At 44.8% G+C, this 26,060-nt stretch overlaps 1 protein-coding gene across 1 annotated transcript in view; it reads right to left on the bottom strand.

The window, feature by feature from the left end:
• NTNG1 (netrin G1) overlaps window positions 1-26,060 on the bottom strand; it is a 320,710-nt gene that overhangs the window by 75,129 nt on the left and 219,521 nt on the right. The window lies entirely within an intron of this gene.

Genomic DNA, 26,060 nt, shown 5'->3' with positions numbered 1-26,060 from the left:
ACAGATGAAACACGCATTTTATTATACTTGATGATAACAAAAAGACATACTGTACAACGTTGTGACGCTGTATAGGGGATTGTCAGGGTTATACTATAGTATTTTTGACCAGAAGGCCATTTTTAGTATAATACTCCTAATACAGTCAAATAAAATGTGTTTACACCGACATAATACAGATGGTGGCTATAAACCCTCCACTACAGTAAGTATATATATACTGTCTGTTGCGCAGCAGTATGCGCTCTACTCAGCCTCTGGTATGCCCAAGATGTTTTGTGTATGTATGTTATGGCCAAGTGGTGTTTTTAATAAGCACATTGCACTTTATGTATGCACATGAATTATATACAATATGAAATAATGGACACTATGACATTATTTAATCATGGCACAATGAGATTGAAGTGGATACGACCTTAATGTTGGATTGGGACTGTCTACGCTGTACAAAAAACACTTTGAGAGAGATTTACGGTAGGTTAATGGGTGTGCACTTTTAAATGTGTATTGATTGGTTTTCAATTAATTGTGTGATGTATACATTTTTGCACTCTGAACTTTGTAATTCACTTGGCTTGAGAAAGGTCCTGTGAGAGGACCAAAATGTCACTGTCTTGACGTGTGAATAAATACACATTTTTTTCACCTTTTACAAAGGAGTGCCATGGATTTCTTCAGTGCATACCTACACCCATAATCAAGGGTTGAACACGGACACCCGGACTGCAACAAGGAAGGAGTGCTGCCCTATCCCCATAAATATATATCTAATATATAAGGCTGAGTGTATGTGTGTGTGTGTATGTCTGCTGAAGGAATCCGCACCATCGCATTAACAACCACGAAATTTGGCACACAGGTACATCAGGTGTCCGGGAAGGTTTTAGACCAGTCTCAGCTCTCTGGGATGTAATGTTCCTGAGATATTCCCCAAAAATGCATTAGCCAATAGAAGCTTGGTTACATGACCCTTATCAGCCAATAGAAGCTCGCAGGTCCTCCAGCCTCCACATACACAGTTTTACTTCAGGTTTCCATAACAACCCAGACATGGCCTAATAGCACTTAGTACCTTATTTCAAGATGTGCCTTTGTTCCAGCAATAGATGTTTTTATCCTCTGAAAATCCAGTTTATTTGGTATGCAAATGAGCCAGTAAGGTGCCCAGAGAGGCATCACTCTTGCAGGAAGGAGCCCAGACACGCCCCCTGCCACAATGTGTCCACCCTCAAAAGACAAACTTAAAACCCCGCTCCTAGGTCCTGATAAGCCACGCCCCTTATCTGGTTAGACCACGCCCTTCCACTCTTGAGCCGACAGGGATTGAGAAAATGAAGGTAAAAATCAACTTCTGTCAGCTGCAGGGGTGGGAGGGAGGGTGACTTTCATAGTGCTGCTGTCTTAGAGTGAGATATTCAAAAGGACACACCTCTGATTCAGTTAGGCCATGCCCCCTACCACTCCTCAGCCGACAGATTGAAAAAATGAAGTTAAAAATCTACTTCGAGGTCCCACTAAGCCACGCCTAGATCTGGTTAGGACACTCCCACTCCTCAGCCGACAGGGATTGAAAAAATGAAGGCAAAAATCTACTTCTGTCAGCTGCAGGGGTGGGAGGGAGGGTGACTTCCTCCCTGCAGCTCACACTCAGACATAACAATGCTGCTGTATTACAGTGAGCTGTTCAAAAGGACACATCCCTGATTCGGTTAGGCTACGGCCCCTCCCCAGCCGACAGATTGAAAAAATGAAGTTAAAAATGAACTTCTAGGCCATGCTAAGCCACGCCCAGATCTGGTTAGGCTACGGCCCCTCCCACTCCTGAGCTGACAGGAATTGAAAAAATAAAGGTAAAAATCAACTTCCGTCAGTTGAAGAGGTAGGAGGGAGGGTGACTTTCTCCCTGCCGCTCACACTCAGACAGTACAGTGCTGCTGTCTTAGGGCTCTTTCACACTTGCGTTCTTTTCTTCCGGCATAGAGTTCCGTCGTCGGGGCTCTATGCCGGAAGAATCCTGATCAGTTTTACCCTAATGCATTCTGAATGGAGAGAAATCTGTTCAGGATGCATCAGGATGTCTTCAGTTCCGGACCGGAACGTTTTTTGGCCGGAGAAAATACCGCAGCATGCTGCGCTTTTTGCTCCGGCCCAAAATCCTGAAGACTTGCCGCAAGGCCGGATCTGGAATTAATGCCCATTGAAAGGCATTAATCCGGATCCGGCCTTAAGCTAAACGTTGTTTCGGCGCATTGCCGGATCCGACGTTTAGCTTTTTCTGAATGGTTACCATGGCTGCCGGGACACTAAAGTCCTGGCAGCCATGGTAAAGTGTAGTGGGGAGCGGGGGAGCAGCATACTTACCGTCCGTGCGGCTCCCGGGGCGCTCCAGAGTGATGTCAGGGCGCCCCAAGCGCATGGATCACGTGATCGCATGGCACGTCATCCATGCGCATGGGGCGCTCTGACGTCATTCTGGAGCGCCCCGGGGGCCGCACGGACTGTAAGTATGCCGCTCCCCCGCTCCCCACTACTACTATGGCAACCAGGACTTTAATAGCGTCCTGGCTGCCACAGTAACACTGAAAGCATTTTGAAGATGGATCCGTCTTCAAATGCTTTCAGTTCACTTGCGTTTTTCCAGATCCAGCGTGTAATTCCGTCAAGTGGAGTACACGCCGGATCCGGACAACGCAAGTGTGAAAGAGGCCTTAGACTGAACTGTTCAAAGGGACACACTCCCAATTCAGTTAGTCCACGCCCCCTCCCACTCCTCAGCCGACAGATTGAAAAAATGAAGTTAAAAATTAACTTCTAGGCCATGCTAAGCCACACCCAGATCTGGTTAGGCCACGGCCCCTCCCACTCCTGAGCCGACAGGGATTGAAAAAATGAAGGTAAAAATCTACTTCCGTCAGCTGAAGAGGTGGGAGGGAGGGTGACTTTCTCCCTGCCGCTCACACTCAGACAGTACAGTGCTGCTGTCTTAGACTAAACTGTTCAAAAGGTCCGATCCAGTAAAGGACACTGTTAAGGGGGCGGGCCCCTGTGGAGGTCACTGTCAAGGGGGTGGTATGCTGTGAAAGTCACTGTTAAAGGGGAAGGTTGCTGTAAAGGTCAAAGTTAAAGGGGTGGGCTGCTGTGGAGGTCCAATTTTAAGGGACGGGGCACTGTGGGGGGGGGGGGGGGTGTCAGTTTTAACAGGTGGGGGCTGTGGAGGTCACTGTTTTGAGGCCGGGGAGCTGTAGAGGTCACTGTTATGGGGGATACTGTCGATATCTTTTAGCGACACACACAAACATAAGCTAGTATATGTATATATTGCTGCATGTCACCAACACCGCCAGTCACTTAAACCTAAGGGTCTAAATGTGGAATATTATGTAGAATGTTGGTTTACTTCACCCCCATGGGGTTTCACTTTCCTATGTACTGATTTGGTTATGTGATCACCTTTGGTGTCTAATTTATCTATTTCTTTACATATTTAGAACTTTTGGGATCCGAAAAGGATTCAACTATTTATCAAGCTATCTTCACCGTTGAGGAGAATGGTGGCAATCGTCTTGGCGTTTTAGGTTTGGAAAAAGAGAATGGGGTTGGAGTCGTGGCTGTATACTGAAAGAAGAATAAAACTATAATGGACATAAAACTGTGAATGGAGGAAACTGAGATCAGAGGAGATGTATAGGGAGTGAAAACAGGATGTGGGGATGCAGTGTGTGGACAACACACTGTAGACCCATGCACTCTGTTGGTATATGGGGGGGACCACTGGAGTGGTATATCCTCGTAGACCGCACCCCCTTTCTCCATTTAATCAATATATTCACATCCTTTTTAGGATTATAAGCCTCCGATATTCACTTATCTGGTTTCCTGATACAAGTATTTATACAAACAATCATGTGGACAGCATTTAAAAACCCGTTCATTCTCCACCTGTATAACCCCTCCCTGATATAGGATTATAGGTCATATTGCCGTGCTCAAACTGATCCTGGAGATGGCGATACGTTGAGGGTAAGCGCTTCCTGGTTGTCAGGCAACGATTCATGTGACGAAGTCATGTGATCGGGAGGCCGAACTGGAGGAGGCTGCTCTCCGGATCGTCACGCTCCGGGGGAGGTGCCTGGTTGCCTGCGTGCGCATCGAGACTGACGTCACCTGCAGGCGCGGTCTCTGTTTGTTTACGCAGGTCTCCTGGATACCGGGCATGCGCGATGGGACCTCAGGGACGCCAAGACGGCTGCCACCATGAAACTCCATGCTGTAAGTCAGTACTTGTTTGTTTGAAAACGTGCGGCCATTGATCGCATGATTAGCACTGTCAGGTGGTCATTATAATGTAAGTAGAGTTGAGCGAACACCTGGATGTTCGGGTTCGAGAAGTTCGGCCGAACATCCCGGAAATGTTCGGGTTCGGGATCCGAACCCGATCCGAACTTCGTCCCGAACCCGAACCCCATTGAAGTCAATGGGGACCCGAACTTTTCGGCACTAAAAAGGCTGTAAAACAGCCCAGGAAAGAGCTAGAGGGCTGCAAAAGGCAGCAACATGTAGGTAAATCCCCTGCAAACAAATGTGGATAGGGAAATGAATTAAAATAAAAATTAAATAAATAAAAATTAACCAAAATCAATTGGAGAGAGGTTCCATAGCAGAGAATCTGGCTTCCCGTCACCCACCACTGGAACAGTCCATTCTCAGATATTTAGGCCCCGGCACCCAGGCAGAGGAGAGAGGTCCCGTAACAGAGAATCTGTCTTCATGTCAGCAGAGAATTAGTCTGCATGTCATAGCAGAGAATGAGGCTTCACGTCAGCCACCACTGCAACAGTCCATTGGCATATATTTAGGCCCAGCACACACACAGGCAGAGGAGAGAGGTCCCGTAACAGAGAATCTGGCTTCATGTCAGCAGAGAATCAGTCTGCATGTCATAGCAGAGAATCAGGCTTCACGTCAGCCACCACTGCAACAGTCCATTGTCATAAATTTAGGCCCAGCACCCAGGCAGAGGAGAGAGGTCCCGTAACAGAGAATCTGGCTTCATGTCAGCAGAGAATCAGTCTTCATATCATAGCAGAGAATCAGGCTTCACGTCACCCACCACTGTAAGAGTCAATTTTCATAAATTTAGGCCCAGAACCCAGGCAGAGGAGAAAGGTCCCGTAACAGACAATCTGGCTTCATGTCAGCAGAGAATCAGTCTTCATATCATAGCAGAGAATCAGGCTTCACGTCACCCACCACTGTAAGAGTCAATTTTCATAAATTTAGGCCCAGAACCCAGGCAGAGGAGAAAGGTCCCGTAACAGACAATCTGGCTTCATGTCAGCAGAGAATCAGTCTTCATATCATAGCAGAGAATCAGGCTTCACGTCACCCACCACTGTAAGAGTCAATTTTCATAAATTTAGGCCCAGAACCCAGGCAGAGGAGAAAGGTCCCGTAACAGACAATCTGGCTTCATGTCAGCAGAGAATCAGTCTTCATATCATAGCAGAGAATCAGGCTTCACGTCACCCACCACTGTAAGAGTCAATTTTCATAAATTTAGGCCCAGAACCCAGGCAGAGGAGAAAGGTCCCGTAACAGACAATCTGGCTTCATGTCAGCAGAGAATCAGTCTTCATATCATAGCAGAGAATCAGGCTTCACGTCACCCACCACTGTAAGAGTCAATTTTCATAAATTTAGGCCCAGAACCCAGGCAGAGGAGAAAGGTCCCGTAACAGACAATCTGGCTTCATGTCAGCAGAGAATCAGTCTTCATATCATAGCAGAGAATCAGGCTTCACGTCACCCACCACTGTAAGAGTCAATTTTCATAAATTTAGGCCCAGAACCCAGGTAGAGGAGAAAGGTCCCGTAACAGACAATCTGGCTTCATGACAGCAGAGAATCAGTCTGCATGTCATAGCAGAGAATGAGGCTTCACGTCAGCCACCACTGCAACAGTCCATTGTCATAAATTTAGGCCCAGCACCCAGGCAGAGGAGAGAGGTCCCGTAACAGAGGATCTGGCTTCATGTCAGCAGAGAATCAGTCTGCATGTCATAGCAGAGAATGAGGCTTCACGTCAGCCACCACTGCAACAGTCCATTGGCATATATTTAGGCCCAGCACACACACAGGCAGAGGAGAGAGGTCCCGTAACAGACAATCTGGCTTCATGTCAGCAGAGAATTAGTCTGCATGTCATAGCAGAGAATGAGGCTTCACGTCACCCACCACTGCAACAGTCCATTGGCATATATTCAGGCCCAGCACCCAGGCAGAGGAGAGAGGTCCCGTAACAGAGGATCTGGCTTCATGTCAGCAGAGAATCAGTCTGCATGTCATAGCAGAGAATGAGGCTTCACGTCAGCCACCACTGCAACAGTCCATTGTCATAAATTTAGGCCCAGCACCCAGGCAGAGGAGAGAGGTCCCGTAAAAGAGGATCTGGCTTCATGTCAGCAGAGAATCAGTCTGCATGTCATAGCAGAGAATCAGGCTTCACGTCAGCCACCACTGCAACAGTCCATTGTCATAAATTTAGGCCCAGCACCCAGGCAGAGGAGAGAGGTCCCGTAACAGAGGATCTGGCTTCATGTCAGCAGAGAATCAGTCTGCATGTCATAGCAGAGAATCAGGCTTCACGTCAGCCACCACTGCAACAGTCCATTGTCATAAATTTAGGCCCAGCACCCAGGCAGAGGAGAGAGGTCCCGTAACAGAGGATCTGGCTTCATGTCAGCAGAGAATCAGTCTGCATGTCATAGCAGAGAATCAGGCTTCACGTCAGCCACCACTGCAACAGTCCATTGTCATAAATTTAGGCCCAGCACCCAGGCAGAGGAGAGAGGTCCCGTAACAGACAATCTGGCTTCATGTCAGCAGAGAATTAGTCTGCATGTCATAGCAGAGAATCAGGCTTCATGTCAGCCACCACTGCAACAGTCCATTGGCATATATTTAGGCCTAGCACACAGGCAGAGGAGAGGTTCATTCAACTTTGGGTAGCATCGCAATATAATGGTAAAATGAAAATAAAAATAGGATTGAATGAGGAAGTGCCCTGGAGTCCAATAATATATGGTTATGGGGAGGTAGTTAATGTCTAATCTGGACAAGGGACGGACAGGTCCTGTGGGATCCATGCCTGGTTCATTTTTATGAACGTCAGCTTGTCCACATTGGCTGTAGACAGGCGGCTGCGTTTGTCTGTAATGACGCCCCCTGCCGTGCTGAATACACGTTCAGACAAAACGCTGGCTGCCGGGCAGGCCAGCACCTCCAAGGCATAAAAGGCTAGCTCTGGCCACGTGGACAATTTAGAGACCCAGAAGTTGAATGGGGCCGAACCATCAGTCAGTACGTGGAGGGGTGTGCACACGTACTGTTCCACCATGTTAGTGAAATGTTGCCTCCTGCTAACACGTTGCGTATCAGGTGGTGGTGCAGTTAGCTGTGGCGTGTTGACAAAAGTTTTCCACATCTCTGCCATGCTAACCCTGCCCTCAGAGGAGCTGGCCGTGACACAGCTGCCTTGGCGACCTCTTGCTCCTCCTCTGCCTTGGCCTTGGGCTTCCACTTGTTCCCCTGTGACATTTGGGAATGCTCTCAGTAGCGCGTCTACCAACGTGCGCTTGTACTCGCGCATCTTCCTATCACGCTCCAGTGCAGGAAGTAAGGTGGGCACATTGTCTTTGTAGCGTGGATCCAGCAGGGTGGCAACCCAGTAGTCCGCACAGGTTAAAATGTGGGCAACTCTGCTGTCGTTGCGCAGGCACTGCAGCATGTAGTCGCTCATGTGTGCCAGGCTGCCCAGGGGTAAGGACAAGCTGTCCTCTGTGGGAGGCGTATCGTCATCGTCCTGCCTTTCCCCCCAGCCACGCACCAGTGATGGACCCGAGCTGCGTTGGGTGCCACCCCGCTGTGACCATGCTTCATCCTCATCCTCCTCCACCTCCTCCTCATCCTCGTCCTCCTCGTCCTCCAGTAGTGGGCCCTGGCTGGCCACATTTGTACCTGGCCTCTGCTGTTGCAAAAAACCTCCCTCTGAGTCACTTCGAAGAGACTGGCCTGAAAGTGCTAAAAATGACCCCTCTTCCTCATCCTCCTCCTCCTCCTCCTGGGCCACCTCCTGTTCCATCATCGCCCTAAGTGTTTTCTCAAGGAGACATAGAAGTGGTATTGTAACGCTGATAACGGTGTCATCGCCACTGGCCATGTTGGTGGAGTACTCGAAACAGCGCAACAGGGCACACAGGTCTCGCATGGAGGCCCAGTCATTGGTGGTGAAGTGGTGCTGTTCTGTAGTGCGACTGACCCGTGCGTGCTGCAGCTGAAACTCCACTATGGCCTGCTGCTGCTCGCACAGTCTGTCCAGCATGTGCAAGGTGGAGTTCCACCTGGTGGGCACGTCGCATATGAGGCGGTGAGCGGGAAGGCCGAAGTTACGCTGTAGCGCAGACAGGCGAGCAGCGGCAGGATGTGAACGCCGGAAGCGCGAACAGACGGCCCGCACTTTATGCAGCAGCTCTGACATGTCGGGGTAGTTGTGAATGAACTTCTGCACCACCAAATTCAGCACATGCGCCAAGCAAGGGATGTGCGTCAAATTGGCTAGTCCCAGAGCTGCAACGAGATTTCGCCCATTATCACACACCACCAGGCCGGGCTTGAGGCTCACCGGCAGCAACCACTCGTCGGTCTGTTGTTCAATACCCCGCCACAACTCCTGTGCGGTGTGGGGCCTGTCCCCCAAACATATGAGTTTCAGAATGGCCTGCTGACGTTTACCCCGGGCTGTGCTGAAGTTGGTGGTGAAGGTGTGTGGCTGACTGGATGAGCAGGTGGAAGAAGAGGAGGAGGAAGCCGAGAAGGAGGAGGTGGCAACAGGAGGCAAAGAATGTTGCCCTGCGATCCTTGGCGGCGGCAGGACGTGCGCCAAACAGCTCTCCGCCTGGGGCCCAGCTGCCACTACATTTACCCAGTGTGCAGTTAGGGAGATATAGCGTCCCTGGCCGTGCTTACTGGTCCACGTATCTGTGGTTAGGTGGACCTTGCTACAGATGGCGTTGCGCAGTGCACACTTGATTTTATCGGATACTTGGTTGTGCAGGGAAGGCACGGCTCTCTTGGAGAAGTAGTGCCGGCTGGGAACAACATACTGTGGGACAGCAAGCGACATGAGCTGTTTGAAGCTGTCTGTGTCCACCAGCCTAAATGACAGCATTTCATAGGCCAGTAGTTTAGAAATGCTGGCATTCAGGGCCAGGGATCGAGGGTGGCTAGGTGGGAATTTACGCTTTCTATCAAACGTTTGTGAGATGGAGAGCTGAACGCTGGCGTGTGACATGGTTGAGACGCTTGGTGACGGAGGTGGTGGTGGTGGTGTTGGTGGTACATCCCCTGTTTGCTGGGCGGCAGGTGCCAACGTTCCTCCAGAGGCGGAGGAAGAGGCCGAGGCGGCAGCAGCAGAATAGGCCGAGGCGGCAGCAGCAGAAGAGGTAGCAGGGGGAGCCTGAGTGACTTCCTTGGTTTTAAGGTGTTTACTCCACTGCAGTTCATGCTTTGCATGCAGGTGCCTGGTCATGCAGGTTGTGCTCAGGTTCAGAACGTTAATGCCTCGCTTCAGGCTCTGATGGCACAGCGTGCAAACCACTCGGGTCTTGTCGTCAGCACATTGTTTGAAGAAGTGCCATGCCAGGGAACTCCTTGAAGCTGCCTTTGGGGTGCTCGGTCCCAGATGGCGGCGGTCAGTAGCAGGCGGAGTCTCTTGGCGGCGGGTGTTCTGCTTTTGCCCACTGCTCCCTCTTTTGCTACGCTGTTGGCTCGGTCTCACCACTGCCTCTTCCTCCGAACTGTGAAAGTCAGTGGCACGACCTTCATTCCATGTGGGGTCTAGGACCTCATCGTCCCCTGCATCGTCTTCCACCCAGTCTTGATCCCTGACCTCCTGTTCAGTCTGCACACTGCAGAAAGACGCAGCAGTTGGCACCTGTGTTTCGTCATCATCAGAGACATGCTGAGGTGGTATTCCCATGTCCTCATCATCAGGAAACATAAGTGGTTGTGCGTCAGTGCATTCTATGTCTTTCACCGCTGGGGAAGGGCTAGGTGGATGCCCTTGGGAAACCCTGCCAGCGGAGTCTTCAAACAGCATAAGAGACTGCTGCATAACTTGAGGCTGAGACAGTTTCCCTGGTATGCATGGGGGTGATGTGACAGACTGATGGGGTTGGTTTTCAGGCGCCATCTGTGCGCTTTCTGCAGAAGACTGGGTGGGAGATAATGTGAACGTGCTGGATCCACTGTCGGCCACCCAATTGACTAATGCCTGTACCTGCTCAGGCCTTACCATCCTTAGAACGGCATTGGGCCCCACCATATATCGCTGTAAATTCTGGCGGCTACTGGGACCTGAGGTAGTTGGTACACTAGGACGTGTGGATGTGGCAGAACGGCCACGTCCTCTCCCAGCACCAGAGGGTCCACTAACACCACCACGACCATGTCCACGTCCGCGTCCCTTACTAGATGTTTTTCTCATTGTTATGGTTCACCACAACAACAAATATATTATTTGGCCCAATGTATTGTATTCAAATTCAGCGGGATATAAATTTGAGGCCTAGTATTTAGGCGCTGGGTGACCGGTATGGATTTAGTGACAGAATTAGACTTGGAAATGCACAGAAGCGTGTGTGTGAAGTTATTCTGAATGACCCAATGTGCACCTTGAATATTATATACCCTTTTTGGGATAGATTTCAAATAGCTCTGATATAGCAGGAACCACTAAATTATGAAATTGCTAAATTGGGAATTGTACTTCAACCCAGAACAAAAAATGTGCTTTGACGGGCACTAAATAACTTTCCCAGCTACAACAGGACAGCGGTAACGAGAGATTTAGAGGGATTTAAATTTGAGGCCTAGTATTTAGGCGCTGGGTCACCGGTATGGATTTAGTGACAGAATTAGACTTGGAAATGCACAGAAGCGTGTGTGTGAAGTTATTCTGAATGACCCTATGTGCACCTTCAATATTATATACCCTTTTAGGGATAGATTTCAAATAGCTCTGATATAGCAGAAACCACTAAATTATGAAATTGCTAAATTGGGAATTGTACTTCAACCCAGAACAAAAAATGTGCTTTGACGGACACTAAATATCTTGCCCAGCAACAACAGTACAGCGGTGGGTAACGAGAGATTTAGAGGGATTTAAATTTGAGGCCTAGTATTTAGGCGCTGGGTCACCGGTATGGATTTAGTGACAGAATTAGACTTGGAAATGCACAGAAGCGTGTGTGTGAAGTTATTCTGAATGACCCAATGTGCACCTTGAATATTATATACCCTTTTTGGGATAGATTTCAAATAGCTCTGATATAGCAGGAACCACTAAATTATGAAATTGCTAAATTGGGAATTGTACTTCAACCCAGAACAAAAAATGTGCTTTGACGGGCACTAAATAACTTTCCCAGCTACAACAGGACAGCGGTAACGAGAGATTTAGAGGGATTTAAATTTGAGGCCTAGTATTTAGGCGCTGGGTCACCGGTATGGATTTAGTGACAGAATTAGACTTGGAAATGCACAGAAGCGTGTGTGTGAAGTTATTCTGAATGACCCTATGTGCACCTTCAATATTATATACCCTTTTAGGGATAGATTTCAAATAGCTCTGATATAGCAGAAACCACTAAATTATGAAATTGCTAAATTGGGAATTGTACTTCAACCCAGAACAAAAAATGTGCTTTGACGGACACTAAATATCTTGCCCAGCAACAACAGTACAGCGGTGGGTAACGAGAGATTTAGAGGGATTTAAATTTGAGGCCTAGTATTTAGGCGCTGGGTGACAGGTATGGATTTAGTGACAGAATTAGACTTGGAAATGCACAGAAGCGTGTGTGTGAAGTTATTCTGAATGACCCAATGTGCACCTTCAATATTATATACCCTTTTAGGGATAGATTTCAAATAGCTCTGATATAGCAGAAACCACTAAATTATGAAATTGCTAAATTGGGAATTGTACTTCAACCCAGAACAAAAAATGTGCTTTGACGGACACTAAATATCTTGCCCAGCAACAACAGTACAGCGGTAACGAGAGATTTAGAGGGATTTAAATTTGAGGCCTAGTATTTAGGCGCTGGGTGACAGGTATGGGTTTAGTGACAGAATTAGACTTGGAAATGCACAGAAGCGTGTGTGTGAAGTTATTCTGAATGACCCAATGTGCACCTTCAATATTATATACCCTTTTAGGGATAGATTTCAAATAGCTCTGATATAGCAGAAACCACTAAATTATGAAATTGCTAAATTGGGAATTGTACTTCAACCCAGAACAAAAAATGTGCTTTGACGGACACTAAATATCTTGCCCAGCAACAACAGTACAGCGGTGGGTAACGAGAGATTTAGAGGGATTTAAATTTGAGGCCTAGTATTTAGGCGCTGGGTCACCGGTATGGATTTAGTGACAGAATTAGACTTGGAAATGCACAGAAGCGTGTGTGTGAAGTTATTCTGAATGACCCAATGTGCACCTTCAATATTATATACCCTTTTAGGGATAGATTTCAAATAGCTCTGATATAGCAGAAACCACTAAATTATGAAATTGCTAAATTGGGAATTGTACTTCAACCCAGAACAAAAAATGTGCTTTGACGGACACTAAATATCTTGCCCAGCAACAACAGTACAGCGGTAACGAGAGATTTAGAGGGATTTAAATTTGAGGCCTAGTATTTAGGCGCTGGGTGACAGGTATGGGTTTAGTGACAGAATTAGACTTGGAAATACACAGTAGCGGGTGTGTGTGAAGTTATTCTGAATGACCCAATGTGCACCTTCAATATTATATACCCTTTTTGGGATAGATTTCAAATAGCTCTGATATAGCAGGAACCACTAAATTATGAAATTGCTAAATTGGGAATTGTACTTCAACCCAGAACAAAAAATGTGCTTTGACGGACACTAAATATCTTGCCCAGCAACAACAGTACAGCGGTAACGAGAGATTTAGCGGGATATAAATTTGAGGCCTAGTATTTAGGCGCTGGGTCACCGGTATGGATTTAGTGACAGAATTAGACTTGGAAATGCACAGAAGCGTGTGTGTGAAGTTATTCTGAATGACCCTATGTGCACCTTCAATATTATATACCCTTTTAGGGATAGATTTCAAATAGCTCTGATATAGCAGAAACCACTAAATTATGAAATTGCTAAATTGGGAATTGTACTTCAACCCAGAACAAAAAATGTGCTTTGACGGACACTAAATATCTTGCCCAGCAACAACAGTACAGCGGTGGGTAACGAGAGATTTAGAGGGATTTAAATTTGAGGCCTAGTATTTAGGCGCTGGGTCACCGGTATGGATTTAGTGACAGAATTAGACTTGGAAATGCACAGAAGCGTGTGTGTGAAGTTATTCTGAATGACCCTATGTGCACCTTCAATATTATATACCCTTTTAGGGATAGATTTCAAATAGCTCTGATATAGCAGAAACCACTAAATTATGAAATTGCTAAATTGGGAATTGTACTTCAACCCAGAACAAAAAATGTGCTTTGACGGACACTAAATATCTTGCCCAGCAACAACAGTACAGCGGTGGGTAACGAGAGATTTAGAGGGATTTAAATTTGAGGCCTAGTATTTAGGCGCTGGGTCACCGGTATGGATTTAGTGACAGAATTAGACTTGGAAATGCACAGAAGCGTGTGTGTGAAGTTATTCTGAATGACCCAATGTGCACCTTCAATATTATATACCCTTTTAGGGATAGATTTCAAATAGCTCTGATATAGCAGAAACCACTAAATTATGAAATTGCTAAATTGGGAATTGTACTTCAACCCAGAACAAAAAATGTGCTTTGACGGACACTAAATATCTTGCCCAGCAACAACAGTACAGCGGTAACGAGAGATTTAGAGGGATTTAAATTTGAGGCCTAGTATTTAGGCGCTGGGTGACAGGTATGGGTTTAGTGACAGAATTAGACTTGGAAATACACAGTAGCGGGTGTGTGTGAAGTTATTCTGAATGACCCAATGTGCACCTTCAATATTATATACCCTTTTAGGGATAGATTCCAAATAGCTCTGATATAGCAGGAACCACTAAATTATGAAATTGCTAAATTGGGAATTGTACTTCAACCCAGAACAAAAAATGTGCTTTGACGGACACTAAATATCTTGCCCAGCAACAACAGTACAGCGGTAACGAGAGATTTAGAGGGATTTAAATTTGAGGCCTAGTATTTAGGCGCTGGGTGACAGGTATGGGTTTAGTGACAGAATTAGACTTGGAAATACACAGTAGCGGGTGTGTGTGAAGTTATTCTGAATGACCCAATGTGCACCTTCAATATTATATACCCTTTTTGGGATAGATTTCAAATAGCTCTGATATAGCAGGAACCACTAAATTATGAAATTGCTAAATTGGGAATTGTATTTCAACCCAGAACAAGAAATGTGCTTGAACGGACACTAAATAACTCGCCCAGCTACAGCACTAGGGACAGATTTAGCTGGATATAAATTTGAGGCCTAGTATTTAGGCGCTGGGTGACCGGTATGGATTTAGTGACAGAATTAGACTGGGATATGGCCAAAAAATAAACAGACTATTGCTGGTTAAATGCACTTGGTGTGACAGCTTCACCCTGATGTAGGCTTTAGCCAAAAAACAACCACACCATTGAGGGTTAAATGCACTTGGTGACAGGCGCAGCTTGCCCCTGATTTTGTATATGGCCAAAAAATGAACAGACTATTGCTGGTTAAATGCACTTGGTGTGACAGCTTCACCCTGATGTAGGCTTTAGCCAAAAAACAACCACACCATTGAGGGTTAAATGCACTTGGTGACAGGCGCAGCTTGCCCCTGATTTTGTATATGGCCAAAAAATGAACAGACTATTGCTGGTTAAATGCACTTGGTGTCACAGCTTCACCCTGATGTAGGCTTTAGCCAAAAAACAACCACACCATTGAGGGTTAAATGCACTTGGTGACAGGCGCAGCTTGCCCCTGATTTTGTATATGGCCAAAAAATGAACAGACTATTGCTGGTTAAATGCACTTGGTGTGACAGCTTCACCCTGATGTAGGCTTTAGCCAAAAAACAACCACACCATTGAGGGTTAAATGCACTTGGTCGCAGCTTGTGCTGGCGCACCACAAGACACAAAATGGCCGCCGATCACCCCAGAAAAATGAGACTGACAAACGGTCTGTGCAGCCTAAAAACAGTGAGCAATTGAGGATCAGCAGCTCAATGATCCACAGCTGCAGATCGATCAGTTAATCAAGTCCTTTGGAGGAGTTAATCTGCCTAATCTCGCCCTACTGTCGCAGCCGCAACCTCTCCCTACGCTAATCAGAGCAGAGTGACGGGCGGCGCTATGTGACTCCAGCTTAAATAGAGGCTGGGTCACATGGTGCTCTGGCCAATCACAGCCATGCCAATAGTAGGCATGGCTGTGATGGCCTCTTGGGGCAAGTAGTATGACGCTTGTTGATTGGCTGCTTTGCAGCCTTTCAAAAAGCGCCAAGAAAGCGTCACAAAAGCGCCAAGAAAGCGACGAACACCGAACCCGAACCCGGACTTTTACGAAAATGTCCGGGTTCGGGTCCGTGTCACGGACACCCCAAAATTCGGTACGAACCCGAACTATACAGTTCGAGTTCGCTCATCCCTAAATGTAAGCACTAATGCACTTTATGAAACTGATATTGTTTCTCGAAAATTTATGATATTCACTATGTATGCGATTATGGCACATTTCTATGGCACTTGTTATGGAATGCACGTATGAATATGAAAACCTTTTTATATATATATATGCACGCTTTTTATATTATTGAATATGTTATTGCCAATTATCTTGTTAACTTGACCCTCTAAGCATTGTGGGTATAAATGTAGTTGTTGAGACACCAATGTTATGCTTGAGAAAGACTGCAATGAGCAGTTGAAACGTTGCACAGGGGAAATAAAGCGGGCCACTGTTTCATTTTATCCTGGAGTGCTGCCTCTTCTTTGAGATATCTACAACTATTGACCGAACAGCCTAAGGCCAGAGGATACTGCACCCACCTCATCCAAAAGTAGTGCTGCTGAGCTCTCTTTGTATTATATATATATATATATGTATATTTTTTGTAATAGAATGAGAGTAGGGTACAGACTCTGACGGACTTCTCTCAATAAAACACAAAAATGATTTCTAGAAAAGAAATGAATGCACTGTATAAACAAAATACATAAAGAGGATTCCATTTAAACCAGAAGTGCTACATCAGTAGGGGCTTTGAGAGCTTTGATACCCACCAATGACCAAAATAGATGGTTTTTGGTGCTTATTTCAATAATGAGATGACTGATCATTCAAGGCTACCAGAAACAGAGATGGATGATTATTATGGAATTCTCATATTGCCTGCTTGAAATCTCAGTAGTTGTAAAAAAATAAAAAAGATAAAAACAGATATTCTGAAATTGATGTCATATCTCCAGATTAAGCCACTGTAAACATGCCTGGAGGGTGGAAGTCTCAACAGGGGCCCTCTGACTCTCATGTTGCAGTAGCAGGGGGCTGTTGGACTCTAAAAATAGATGGAAGATGAGGAAAACTGGCTGCACTTTCACACAGCTGTCTCTATTCAAGTCTCGGGGTGAGGGGGATTTATCAAAGACCAGCATCTTCGAAATAATATATTAGCAGGCTTCGTCATATATTAGGCCCATCATCTGGCAGGACGTGTGACAGAATAAAACTGGTTTCTGTCTTTATTTGCATGTGCTAATGAACATAAATGTGGATGACCTGCTGGTTCCACCCACTCCCTGCCCTTACTACCCACCTTTTTGGAAAGTGGTGAGGGTGGCTCAGAACAAACATTTGTTGCAAGTGGTGTTTAAATAGTCACAAACACGGTGCAACTTTTTTACGCTAGTGGACAAATCTCCCCCTAAGAGACTTTGAAAAAGCCAGTTGGATCCTGACATACCTTAATAAAAGCTTTCTGTTATCTCTCCAGGCCACTTCAAAAGTTGAAAAACTTAGTACAGACATTATATTGGTTTTATTATACTGATTTTGAGAAACTGTAGTATAGTCAGGAACAGTAAAAGACAAGATAAGGATTTGGTCAACAATATAGGATACAAAGGTCCTACTTGCAGAACAATTTTCTCCACTAAAATAGTGATCTCACAAACAGAAACCTGAATGAACCCATAATAGTCAATGGAGGTTCATCCGGCGCAGTCTCAGGCTACTTTCACACTAGCGTTCGATCGGATCCGTTCTGAACTGATCCGATCATATTAATGCAGACGGAGGCTCCATTCAGAACGGATCCGTCTGCATTATATTGGCAAAAAAAAGCTAAGTGTGAAAATAGCCTCGGACGGATCCGTCCAGACTTTCAATGTAAAGTCAATGGGGGACGGATCCGCTTGAAGATTGAGCCATATTGTGGCATCTTCAAACGGATCCGTCCCCATTGACTTACATTGTAAGTCTGGACGGATCCGCACGCCTCCGCACGGCCAGGCGGACACCCGAACGCTGCAAGCAGCGTTCAGCTGTCCGCCTGTCCGTGCGGAGGCGAGCGGAGCGGAGGCTGAACGCCGCCAGACTGATGCAGTCTGAGCGGATCCGCTCCATTCAGACTGCATCAGGGCTGGACGGAGGCGTTCGGGTCCGCTCGTGAGCTCCTTCAAACGGAGCTCACGAGCGGACAGCCGAACGCTAGTGTGAAAGCAGCCTCAGTTATGTGCTGAGTCTTGTATTTCTGTTATTTTTCGTTGTTCTGCCCCTGTAATAGAGCAGAACAACGGAAATGACTAACAGTGATCACCTTCTAAGTAACACAATGTAATAAAATAACTCAGCATATAGTATGCAGCTTCTATCCTCTAGAACTGTTAATGCTTGCTATTCAAGAATGCATGTTAAAGAGGTTTGTTTCATCTTACAATTTGATGGCATATTGCTAGGATATGCCATCAAAGTCAGATTGCTACAGGACTCACCTCTGAGACCCCTATCTATCTCTAAAACGGGCTCCCAAAAGTGAAGGAGAGCCACCGTGCATGTGCAGCATGCTCTTCAGTAGTTTCTGTGGAAGTTCTGAAAAAGTCAAGCGAGCACACTTTGCTATTTTCCAAAGTACTATAGAAATGAATGGAAAGCGCATCGTACAAGCGCGGCCATCACTCCATCCATTTCTATGGGACTTTCAGAAACTCCCAAACACATAAATGGAGGGTGGCTGCACATACACTGCTGCTCTCCACTTACTTTGGGAGTAGGTGTTCAGCACCCTGTGCTACCCTCACTGGAACCAATTCTTGGCATTGTGTGTGCTCCCCAGATCATGGAAGCTGTGTACATTGAATACTTGTTCTTCCACTTGTTGTTGACAAACGCTTTTATTTCTTGTATGTGTTTTTTTTTTTTTTTTTTACTTGTCTTTGTATCTTATTTAGTTGGGTTTTTAATTTGTATTTCAGATCCTTTGATACTGTATCTTTTGATGTTTTTTTTTTGTCTTTTTAGATATTCTTTAATGACATATTTTGACATATTTTGTATTTGCAATGGAGTGAACCTCATCATTTTTGCATCTTTGAATCCACTGTAAAGCATCCAGTTTTACAAAGGACTATAGATGCATAACGCTTATTCCATTGTATCCCAACCGTATTACTACTGTGGAATTCATAAACACATTTCCACTCCTTAATTCCATATGTAATTCCATATTTTGGACTTGTTGACTGCTTTGCCTTTCCCCATACCAGGAACGCATTTCTGTGGAATAGTATGTCTGCGGAACTGGAAAACAATATGGCTGCTCCTAAAGTATCCACATGGGTTGTCACCCCCTTGTACAGACCACTGAATGATTCCATATTACTTTGTTTATTATTCATAACTATGCAGATTGAGAGTACAGCAGTGTAGAAAACATGCTACAAACCCCATGGGAGCTGCAATAATGATTCCCACTAAGGATTTCCAGAAACAGACATAACTATGGAACAACCAAAGGGAATTTTTTAACAACAGCAGAAGATAATGACTCAATTACATCCATATGCTGACAGCTAATTTCTATTCTTTTTGGGGCAATACTCTTTAAAAAGTATCTACAGACGAGTGTGTCGTTTGCCTGTTTCTTTTGTACACCATTTAGATAGTTTTACATATTTACCTGTAGTAGTGCTATGGAAAACCATAGATAATACAGTGTGATACAACATAGATTAAATAGGTTCACTCCTTCAAGAGATGTCTCAAATTGGCAAAGACAACCCTGCGTTATCAACAGACCAAGCCCTGCTTCACCCATGTGATGAATTCAAATTTTTGCAATCCTAATTTTGCATTGCCAATAGAGATGAGCGAATCGAAGTTGATGAAGTGGAATTCGATCCGAATTTCAGTAAAAATTTGATTCGCACCGAATCTGAATTTCCTCACGCTTCGTGGTAACGATTAGCATTTTTTCCTAAAATGGCTGCTGCATGTGTGAGGAGATGGAGAAAGGAACTCTGGGAAGGCGGGATCACCCATAATGCCATGCATGCAGCCAATCAGCAGCCAGCCAGCCCTGTGATGTCACAGCCCTATAAATAGCCTCAGTCATCTTGGATTCTGCCATTTTCCAGTGTGCTTAGTGCAGGGAGAGACGTCAGCAGATGCTAGGGACAGTGGTAGAAAAAACTTAATTGTGCTAAAAAAAATGATTTACAAGTCCAGGGAAAGATTATTCAAGGTGTAGGGAAAGGATAGGGAGTAATCATTCCACAGCACTTATGTTGAACAGGGTTCACTAGGGGAGTTTACAGCCTGGGTAATAGGAACAATTCTATTACACCTTGCTGCACTGACTGGGGATCCAATCTGCCATTATACAGCTCTGTAATTCCAGCAAACCGTTCTTGTTATTGGGGCGCAAAAGTGCTGTTTGATAGAGCCATTAACAGGGTTTATTACAAGGAAATATGTCTATGTCTTATTTGCCCTTGTGTGGTGCAGTTATATGTTCCAAAGCATTTTTGGCTTGTATTAGTGGGGAAAAGGGCTTATTTGCCCTTGTGTGGTGAAGTGAGAAAATTACAGCCCTTTTTGTTGTGTATTAGTGGCAAAAGAAAATATATTTGCCGATCAGCGGTGCAGTTATATGTTCTAAAGCCTTTTGTGGCGTGTATAAGTGGAAAAAATAGGGGCCTATTTTCTGTTCAGTGGTGCAGTTATATGTTCTAAAGCCCTTTTTGTCATGTATAAGTGACAAAATAAAAATATATTTGCCATTCAGCAGGGTAGTTTTATGTTCTAAAGCCCTTTTTGTCATGTATTAGTGGCAAAAGAAAAATATATTTGCCGTTCATACTTGAGTCATTTGGTCAGTTTTGGCCTCGTGACTGCCCAAATAAGTGAAGTGTGCAGTGATTCTAAGAGCGACGCCTGTCATCTGCATGTCATACTGACTCACAGTATTATTTCACTACCACAGCAGACTCCCTATGTGTGTTACTGCAAGGCACCATGTTCTACACCTCTATAAAGGCTCTCTGCAGCCAGGAAATAGCCATTTTTTAACACAATTCGCCACAAATAAATTCGGATCGAGGCAAATTTTTTTTAAAAATTCAGCGAACCGGACAAATAGAATTTTGGAAAAATTCACTCATCTCTATTTGCAAAGATGGGATCGCTGCTAAAGGCAAGACTGGCTATGATAGAGATTTCTTCAATAAATCTGTGGGCATGATACATTTTAGCTAACCTGTAGCAGAAAGATGATGTCATAAAATTAATGATGTGTGTCACAATAAAGGAGCACTATTAACACCCAGCTAATGAATGACAGCTCCGGCAGGGATCATAAAAGACGGAGAAAGTGATCCTCTGCCCCCTCCTCCCCCACCTATTTCTCCCACCAGCTAGTATGTGAGAACGTTTGAATCATTACTGCTTGGGAAGACTGCGAAGTCCTCGGCTTTCATTCTGCGCACAGCCACGGCTAATCCATGCAATTAAGGCCAGTGATTCAGCCGCGTTTTGTTCTGTTACGGTTATAGTGCTGAGACCCAGACACAATAATTTGGAGCAGATGAATGAGATAATTGCATTTATTTGCTACCCATAAATCTAGGTCAGGATCTGATTTATCGCTGCTCCCACTGGATAGAGTTTCAGTTCTCTGGCTATAAATCTTACAGAGATTGCTAATGTATTTTGTGAGATTACTAATCTGCTCTTCTCACCAGATTCACTTGTGTACTATTAAGGTAGGATGCTGCCAATACCTGAAGGCACCATGTTGATTTTTTTAGCTTTTATTAAGCCTGCATTAGTAAACTAAATTACATACGTGACCTTTTCATCATCTCGAAAAGGTTTTAGGCAGGGCGCTGAATCTCCTTAAAGAGACCAGTCCTGTATTGAGATTTACCGGAAGTATTCCATGATATGGAGGCTTTTTAACAATGCTCTATCGGTAACGAACATGCAAAGACCCATCTCACCAGCACCAACTACTGTAAGTGACTCCCTATGAGTCAAGATCTGAGTTTCCAACAAGCTTTTGGATTTCACGAGGTAATATAGCCAAGCCAGATATCCATCCGTAGACAGGTGTTTGGAGGTGCTTTCTCCTCATCAGTACATAGTAGGATTCTGGCTGGCTGAGTGTGATGCCTTGGACGCGGCTTAGGTAGCGTGCTGAATCTCCTTAAAGACCCTGAAGGTATTCAAAACAGATTTTACAAACAACATTAACCCTTTAGGTGCTCCACAAGAGTTATTGGCAAATGGAGATACAATTTCAAAATTTCACTTTTTTGGCAGATTTTCCATTTTAATATTTTTTTCCAGTTACAAAGCAAGAGTTAACAGCCAAACCAAACTCAATACTTATGGTCCTGATTCTGTAGTTTACAGAAACACCCCACATGTGGTCGTAAACAGCTGTACGGGCACACGGCAGGGCGCAGAAGGAATGCCATACGTTTTTTGGAAGGCAGTTTTTGCTGGACAGTCTTTTTTTTAAAGAGATGAGTCCTGTATGGAGACTTACTTGAAGTACTCCATGGTATAGAGACTTATTGGCAGTGGTCCATAGGAAACGAATATGCAAAGAGGTATCTCCCAAGAAAGAAAACCATCTCGCCAGCACCACCTATTCTTTATTGGGAGATACCTCTTTGCATATCTCTTAGGCCTCTTTCACACTACCGTTTTTTTTTTCCGTTTTGCGGTCCGTTTTTTGCGTTCCGTATAAGGTCCGTATACGGAACCATTCATTTCAATGGTTCCGCAAAAAAACGGAATGTGTTCCGTATGCATTCCGTTTCCGTATTTCCGTTTTTTCATTCCGTTGAAAAGATAGAACATGTCGCAAATCACAGTCCGTGGCTCCATTCAAGTCAATGGGTCCGCAAAAAAAACGGAACACATATGCATCCGTATGTCTTCCGTATCCGTTCCGTTTTTTGCGGAACCATCAATTGAAAATGTTATGCCCAGCCCAATTTTTTCTATGTAATTACTGTATACTGTATATGCCATACGGAAAAACGGAACGGAAACGGAACCACAACGGAAGCAAAAAACGGAACAACGGATCCGTGAAAAACGGAACGCAAAACACTGAATTCAACATACTGTAGTGTGAAAGAGGCCTTAATAGGTGTAAGAGCTCTTTCAGACCAGCAAATTAAACTCTTCCATGCTGGTAAACATGGTGGAGCTTGTAAATGAACCAAACATGGATGGTGTCCGTGTACGGTAGGTTTCCACTAAGCCACACCCTCATTCTAAAAACACAAAAAGTGTTTAATACACATAATACATCTGGCGCAAGGCATGTACACCAGTTTCTTGGTGTAAATTGACCCAGAATTGTGACACATTTATCTTATTAATTCTCACCCTATGTCTGCCTAATTAATCAGTAACACTGGGGATGAACAGCTACATAAGTAAATGATTTGCTATCTAGGAAAGATGGAGAACAGGATGACAACAGGGCCAGGTACTATGGCGTGAAAATGGTGAACTTGACCATGGGCTTCTACTACCTGCAGGGGGTCTCCCACCATTCCCTACTTGAAAATTGGTTTATTAACTTAAATATAAAGCTGCTTAAATAATATCCATTTATTTTGCTCAAATTACTAAATGTGGCTTCCAGACACCACCAAAAATGTTATAACCACAGGTTGCTACCAACACCATACCACATTCATTTTGTTTTGCACAGCTCAGTGAGATCATATACCGCTGTGTGTGGCATGAGAATATTGAGAGAATATATAAAAAGTCTTGAAAAGGTCCTGGGATGGGACTGAAACATTGCACAGACATCGGCTTATAAACCCTCATTTTTTGCACCTTGGAAACTAGATTGGAGTACTATGCATTTCTTAATTTATATATAAAATATAATATACAAAGAAACACAACCATCATGACATGTACAGGGAGAGAAACCCCCATCTTAGGGCTCTTTCACACTTGCATTCTTTTCTTCCGGCATAGAGTTCCGTCGTCGGGGCTCTATGCCGGAAGAATCCTGATCAGTTTTATCCTAATGCATTCTGAATGGAGAGAAATCCGTTCAGGATGTATCAGGATGTCTTCAGTTCCGGACCGGAAAGTTTTTTGGCCGGAGAAAATACCACAGCATGCTGCGCTTTTTGCTCCGGCCAAAAATCCGGAACACTTGCCGCAAGGCCGGATCCGGAATGAATGCCCATTGAAAGGCATTGATCCGGATCCGGCCTTAAGCTAAACGCCGTTTCGGCGCATTGCCGGATCCGACGTTTAGCTTTTTCTGAATGGTTACCATGGCTGCCGGGAAGCTAAAGTCCTGGCAGCCATAGTAAAGTGTAGTGGGGAGCGCGGGAGCAGTACTTACCATCCGTGACAAGTGTGAAAGAGGCCTAAGAGAGAAACCCCCATCTAAGGAAGCAATATTTTTTATGTTTTATTTATCCGCACTGTCATTTTTCTATACAAGAAACACGAAAATCTATCTGAAAAATAATAAAAAGTTTACCTATATGTTATGGACAGTGGGCATGGACAAGGCCCAAAGGGCATTGTTGCTGATCATCCCCCAGTAGTCACCCTTTAACCCCTGTACAAGGAACCAACCAGACTGTTACCTCCTAAAGTAGTCCTGGGGTAGTTGACCCCTATGGAGATCATCGACTGCAGTGCAAAGCACCAAGGATTTGGCGGCATCCAAAGTCATGAAACAGGCCTAGGTCAGGACAGGAATAGTTTGTGCTTATCCAAAAAACTAATTTGAGGTCAGGGCGGCAGCAGAACATCAGGATCGGTAAACAGGAGCCTAAGCACTGGCAAGCAGTGAGAGGGTAGTCCAGCATTTATAGCAGAAGCTGATTGCAATTAGAAGCAGCAGTGCAACTGCACACAGCAGGGAGAGGACATGATCTAGCAGAAATGGGAGTATTAGTAGCTCAATGAATAATGTTCTTAATAGTGACAGACAAAGACCTCCGATGTAACACTATAGCATATATATGCAGCCCTGGAAAGCAATTGTATCAGTGTGTCATTTAGATTTTTGCCCTCTCTATAGATTCCTATTCATTTCCATCTGTATCGATTAGTATTACAGATTGCCCTAAGCAGCTGTCAGTGTGATCTGTGATGTAGGGATGCAGAACTGTCTGCAGATGCTCTCCTCCCTATCTTCCTGACAGAATGCAGCCAAGAGTTTTGAGAAAAATGATTTAAAAACTGATCAAAATTAATAACAGAATTATGAACTAATAATGTGCAGCATCTGACTGTTGCTTTTCTCATAACTGTCATTGCAAACAGGAATAAACATTCTTGATAGCAATGTCATGGATGGAGAAGTTGCTATAACTGCTGGCGAGATGGCAAATAAAAAGTTAAGCAAATGAAAGACAAAGTGATGATATATCTGAAGGTTCTCATGTTTATCAATTTCAGCTTCCTTGTAGTACCCCAGAGTGGCACTACCATTCCTACACCCTGCTACTGTCTCTAATAGGCTAATATTATTTTCATCTTTGTATTTATTACAGGTCCTCCTACACTGTGCATTCAGAATATTGCTATGAAACTGTTATGTTCATGTAACGTGCCTGGTTCACCACCAGGTGGCAGTATATCTGGCAGAGACAGATCTTTACATAAAATGGAACTTACCATTCCATTCTCCCTCTTTTGGGCAGAAGTGGGCTAGTACTGCTTCCTACCAATGGATGGGTTGCAGGAAGTTCTAGTCTAGCCAAGTCTAGCATTGGGAGCAGACAAGTCAAGATGGAGCATGAGGGGAAGGGCCCCCTCCTGCAGCAGGAGTCTCTCCAGGGAAACAGCTCATAAAGCATCATTAATCCTTACAGATTAAGAGACATACTATTGTGAGGGATCAACAGTCCAAGGCACCCGATTACAAAGGTACCAGTCCAGCTACCTAACTGAAGCCGAGTTTAGCACAGCAGAGAGAGAAAGTAGAATATTCAAGTTTGCCTGCCAGTTTACCCCAAAACCTGCTGGAACTAAGAGAAAGACTGAATATTGTCTGGATGCAAGTTTATTTAAGTAAAGCTGTTGAACTTTCACCACATCTGGACTTATCCTTCACCTCCTACAACTCTTTCCCTTTATTGCTCCGCAGTCTAACACTGGGAATCGACAGTATCCAGGTAGGAGCACCGTGACACACACACAGAAATCATTAAGGCCATACCACACCACTTGGCATTCCTACAAACTTGGGAAATGATTGGCCCTGGGGGGTGGCCAGTTGCATCCTGTCTAGAGGACCTGACACCCCTTTTGACTTGCATGTTTTAGTAACTACTTGCATTCCCTATTCAATAACAATTCTGGAGAATCGTTTCTTATGACTCTATGTTGTGCGATTATTTTATTATTCCTGCTGGAAGTTTATGGATAAAGGAACAGATAAGTGTTGACAGTCTGG

Source organism: Bufo gargarizans, chromosome 7 (genome assembly GCF_014858855.1).
Source record: "Bufo gargarizans isolate SCDJY-AF-19 chromosome 7, ASM1485885v1, whole genome shotgun sequence".
Lineage (NCBI taxonomy): Eukaryota > Metazoa > Chordata > Amphibia > Anura > Bufonidae > Bufo > Bufo gargarizans.
The sequence above is the reverse complement of the archived record's forward strand: the minus strand, read 5'-3'. Positions and strand labels throughout refer to the sequence as shown.